The sequence below is a fragment of the Cinclus cinclus genome, chromosome 7 (genome assembly GCF_963662255.1).
Source record: "Cinclus cinclus chromosome 7, bCinCin1.1, whole genome shotgun sequence".
Classification (NCBI taxonomy): Eukaryota; Metazoa; Chordata; class Aves; order Passeriformes; family Cinclidae; genus Cinclus; species Cinclus cinclus.
The window spans coordinates 4,206,657-4,212,656 of NC_085052.1; positions in this window are offsets into that span (position 1 = coordinate 4,206,657).

Here is a 6,000-nt window from a genome sequence, read left to right on the forward strand (position 1 = left end):
AATACATATGATCAACAAATTCAGATGAGGTATATTTTTCCTAGAGAGCTGCATCTTCTGGGATGCAGGGCAAAGATCTGGTCTCTGTGAAATAATAGATAATTAGTAATGTCATATTTCACGAGGGCATGGTAGCCTCACAAAATTATCTTTTCAATTAATAAAAAGATGTAAACAGTGACAACTGAGGGCAAATCTGCCAATTAGCAAACCTAGTGTTTGGATTAATGTTTGGGCAGGCTAAAGAAAAAAAGATTTTTGACTAATATCTGAATTTTTAGTAGTAATTCTTAATGAGTGCTTGCTAGGAATGGATAGAATTTGCTGGGAGGTCAATAAACTAAGTATTGAAGTCTTACTGTTAACCTAATAAAGTGAATTACTCAAAGTTTACAGGAAAAGGCAACTGGGCATGAGTAATACAGAATATTTGTGGAAGTCCCTTAAATCTGTGCTTCTAATTTGTAAATGCCACATTACTTTCAGTTGTTTATATACACAGGTTTATCTGTAAAATTAAATACATAGTAAAAACATCACAAAACAAAACCAAAGAAAACTTGCATGAATTCTTGATTTTGGTGCAAAAAATAAATCAGTGACGAGCTGTCAGGGTCAGGGTCAATGATCTGATACAGCATTCCACAAGTACTGTGTCTTTCGCAAGTTTTTTTTATCTGAGTAGCACACAGAAAATACTTGGTAATTCCCACACATACAGAAAGTGACTTTATACAGTGAGACAGATATCAGACCCTTTTGGTTTCTTTGTTCTATGATTTAATTGTTTTAAATGTCTCTTATTCTGATTTCCTTGGATTAGTTTTCATTTCTCTGTTTTCTGTTTGTATAATTCAAGCATTTTGAACTGTCTTTTTGAAAGCAGTGGGCAAAATTAGCAATGCACACTCTATGACCACTATTCACAAAAAAATACTGATAGTGTTTAGAAAATTCTTAGCAATACTAAATACTGGTTTCTGAGGAAACCCAATACTGTTTGATATTTGCACATGTGCAGGCTGGGTTGTTGGAGCCTCTAAGTTTTTATTCCACATGCCTGGATGTCCCAAGTTAGTAAAATGCACTCAGCTGGGGCTTCCTGATGCCCTACAACACAGCAGCTGTGTCTTTCTGTTGCACACCCATTAAATTATATAAATCTAAATAAGTATTGGGTGGTTCCATGTGCATTTGCAAGGTGGAATTTGAAGTATTATAACACAAATATGCATTACAGCCAAAGAAACTATAATCCCTTATAATTCCATACTGAAAACCATAGATTTATAGGAACAAAGTCTCTCAGTGTTTCATGTCAGAATTCTTTTTAAATTTGGTTCAAACTTAGCTACAAGACCTTACTGCAAAACAATGATAATTTCATCACACTAAATTAGCTTCAACAAAAATAATACTTCATTGTGATATTGATTGGTCCATATAGATAGGTCCATAAGACAATCTGATGTTATCTAATTTCAATTTATCTTCTAATCTTTGCAAAGGGTTGATTAGACTGGCCTGTGAGTGCCGTGTATTGATCCAGAACAGTGAAGAACCCTTTTTCCTACCTCTTTGTGAAGAATATGTTGTGTGTAGGTTAGGTGAGATGGCATCCAGGAGTGCTGCATTTAGGAGGAATAACCACAGCAGGTCCCTGGTGGCACCCATCTGGTCAAGAGATCCCAGTAAAACTGAGCATTAGATTTTATACTCTGTACTGGTAAAAGAGTGGGGCCCCAAGGTCAGCCTGGTCCATGCTATGTCTGATATATTGTGCAATATTCTTTATGATTACCTGATCTTTACATAAGGATTACATAGGAGTGGTAAAATTTTCATTTCCTTGATAATTCGTGTTACTAGGGGAAAAAAGTAACTCTATGCCAGTCAATACCAGGATATGCCTTTATTATAAATTATCTTGACTGTATGTGCAGCCCCATAGTTACCTTTGGAACCAGACTGGTGAATATATGTTTTCTTTGCCTCAGACATCCCAATTTTATTTATTTATTGCTAATAGGTAATTGCTTGATTATGCAGGCTGTAACGTATTGCAAGATGAGGCAACAATTTCATACCAGGTTTTCTGATAAATTCTTCAGCAGAGAGATCTGGTCTAATAAATGTTTATATTTTAGTTCTCCATTTGAAACTGTAGGTTTGTTTCCCTGCTGTTTGTACAAAAAAACACCACATCATAAATGGGTTAAGGAATCAAAAGTAATTTATTATCAAAAGTAAATTAACGCAAATTTTTTGCCATATATCTTAAGTGGACCTCACCTGCAGGCCTCTGTTGAGCTTGCTCTGCTTTACCAGTGTCTCCCCTCAGATGCATCTGCCAGCAGGACTCCCTTTAATCCCTTGAATCACACAGTTTATAAAACAGAAAAGAAGGATGAATTGAAATCAAAAGTCCTTTTGAGCTGGTTTCCTTGGTTGGTCTGTGTGAAGTCTTAATGGAGTTACAGATGACTTGGGGACATGATAGCCCACAGTCCTGTCTGCTGGGGTCATTATATTGCATTTCTACTATTTCTGCTCACCTGACGAGGAGAAATAGAGATCAGCTAGAAGCAGGCCTATTGTTGATCTAATATTCTGTTCATTACACCCCATCCAGGCTGTATCTCTCTGTTTATTTTGGCTACGAGACCAGCTGCAACAAAACTGCAATAGTTGGACATAACTCAATATTTCTGCTGGTGTATTCCAACCTTCCTTCTGTAGAAAAGCACAGCTTGGGTCTAGAACAAGGGGAATAAAGAGTGCTCTTCCTGCAAAGGTTCACAGTGCCGAACAGAAGAAAGAAAGAAAAAAAGACAAAAGGCCAGAGTCCAGAAACAGAATCAGAAGCTGTTAAAGCCATTACTGAGAAGAGCAAACAAACTGGAGGACAATGGTAAATACAACTGATTGTACTCACATGTTAATAAAGAAATGGAAGCCTGAACATTGCTATTCACAGTTCTACTGCTCTTGACTGCCTGACAAGAGTATAAACAATACTGTGTGCTCAGTGGAGGGATCACACATTGTCATTGGGAAGGGGACATGAGGTCAATCCAGCTTCAAGATCCTTGAAAAATGAGCCAGACTCATCTCAGTGGTGCCTGGTGGCAGGTTGAGAAGCAATGGGCATGAGCAGAAGTAAAATAAACTCAACCTAAGGAAAGAGAATTCCGCTGTGAGACTGGACAAGCAGTGGAATAGGTTGCCCAGCAATTTTACAGATGCCTCAATTCTTCAAGGTATTCACAGCAACTGGACACAGTCCGGAACAGCTTGCTTTCTTTGACCCTGTTTTTAGCAAGGGGATGTACTTGAGGATCTCCAGAACATCCAGCCATAGCTGCTTTGAGACACTGAACAGAAAATTAATGGATTATATCAAGGAGTTTCAACAATAAAGGAGGACTAAATGCACAGTGTTTAAATTTATCCACAATAAATAAGTCTGCTAGCAAGGTTCACGAACACATGAACATGTCAGGCTATTTCCTGGGTCTCAACAGTTTTACTGGTGCATTTCTGGCACTTCCAGTAAGTGTTTTTTAATTTATATGAGGACCTATGCCTTAATAACAGACACCTTTGATTTATAGAGGCTAAAATTCCAATGTAATCTACAAAATGTGCTTCAGATTATCTGCCTTATCTATTGCACACACTGAGACCAGAGCAGCAGGAAGTTTTATGCAAAACAAAGTGCCATAAAAGTCTTCAAAAATTGTGAATTATGAGACTATTCCTGGTTGCAGATCAGCAATTCATTGCTGTTCTCACATCAGGAATAAATGAAATTTTTGCCTTGGCTCTTGACAACTTATCAGTGAGATAAAATACATGGGATCAAATTTGTCTTACTGTAATCTTCCTGTGCACGGGAAGGCTGCTCCTTCCTGAGACACAAGAAACCTTAAGACATTTTTCTAAGAATATCAGCCTCAAATAGTGCATAATTTGGTTTTTCAGAGGTCAGCTGCTTGCTGGAACAAGTGTTCAATAAATTATACTGTTATAGTTAAAAAACAAAAGTTTCTATGCAACTTCCATAAAAAATAAAGTTTCAAACTGTTTAATTTTTCAATCACAGTTGATTTTTAGTGGCTTTTATAGCTGTAAAATACCGTAGAATGCTCTGCTGTGTTCATTGATCAATCACTTTCTTTCAGTTTAACAAAGGAATAAGACTTATAATAACACTCTGTGCTGTAGATCCATGGACTGTTTTTCTGTCAAATGTTTCTTGCAGGAGGGAGCTTGAACAAAATTAATCTCTCTGTATCTGCCCAGGAACACTCTGCAGGACTTCAATTCCTGTATCTGTCCCTATTCATTTTGTGTTGTACCAGATGGGTCATACCCTGCCAGGGTAGCACCCAGCACTCAAACTTTTAGTGTCCTGTGCTTCGTCCTCACAAAGGAAAAATGTTCAGTTTTAAGTCTAAGAAAGTAGAAAAAATAAATATAAAATATCTTATGAAAAGCCATATGCAGGTGAAATCAATCTGTACACCACCTGTGCCTGTGTCTGACATATGAGTGGTGTCTTGGTTCTCATGTCCTCAAAACCCCTTGTATGAACAGACCTGCACTTCTCTTGTGACATGACCCACGTGCATTTTTGTCACATAATGAATGAATCAGTCAGAAGTGCCTGTATTTGAAGGGATTCTGGGAGAGAGTGGTGAAGTTTCTTATTGGGCCATATCTGCTCCTGCCTTAAGTGACCCTGCAGCTGAATTCTTTCCCACTGAATTATAATACATTCTCAAACCTGGCTTTTGACTTCCAGTCCCTTTTTATACTCCGCTATTAAAATCCCCCTTAGTTCTTTGAAGTGTTTTAGCTTTAGTTTCATTTAATGCCAGTTTCCTTTCTGAGTTTTACTGAGAGAAAAACCACCTGACCTGGCGGAGTCTGAGGCAAATGGCTGCTGGAAGAGAAGGTGTGAACACAGAAAGGAACTGGGCTCCAAGACTTCCAACTCTCTTCAGCGTTACCATCGGTTCACCTTCTTGTCCTGACCTTGCCTTTAAGCCAGAAGGACTAGCAGGAAGGAAATTATGCTGCCAGCTGCCAAAGGGAATGGCTCAAGGAAAGTCAGCTCTTCATGTGCAAATATACCTAAATGCAGGAAAAGTCACTGGTGCTCGAAAGAGAAAGTCCATCAGAGATGTTGTGCTGCTGCTTTGTCATGCACATCTAAACCTAAGGGAAGTATAGAGGAAAGTAATATACATTTCTATCTGTGTGAAAGATCTTATCAAAGCAAGAAACAGAAAATAAATCAGTCATTCAGCAGTTTCACAGTAATTACTTCTCAACACCAATCCCTTTATAACGTCTTGCTCAACTTTTATGATACTTTAAAACTAATACAAACTGATAAACCTCAAAGTCCTTCTCCAGAAAGCTAAAACTGGCTTTATATACACCATTCTGTCTAAAAGCTTTTACCCATTTTGTCTCTTTCCAAGAATTTGTTTCTATGTCTGCCCTTAGCCAGCCTCATTATTTCTTTCTTTGTTCTCACAACTTGACAAGAATTATGCATTTCTGAAGCCTTTTAATGATCCATGAGCTTTGAAAATGTATTTGAAACTAATTTGCCACAATATTACATTTTTGTCAAGGATTTGTGTTCATCCTATATACCTCCCAGAAATTATCTAAATTAAAAAGAAATTATCTTAAAGCAATTCTCCTTCTGGTTGAAAGAGAAATGCAAGGAAAAAGCTGCATTAAACTACTTTTAAAACAATAAATTGTATTTACTTGGAATGTTAGTGTATTAAAAGAAAAATTGTTACTAAATTTCTGTATGTATAGTGTTTAAGGGCATTCAAAGTCTAATACAGTAAGAATTCATTTCTGTGATATGACTGTGGCACCACATCTCATAGTACTTGTGTTTCGAGTCTATTTATGTGCAGAGAAACACCTGTGGTCCTAAGGGAAAGAAAAACCACATTAAATTTATGTAAT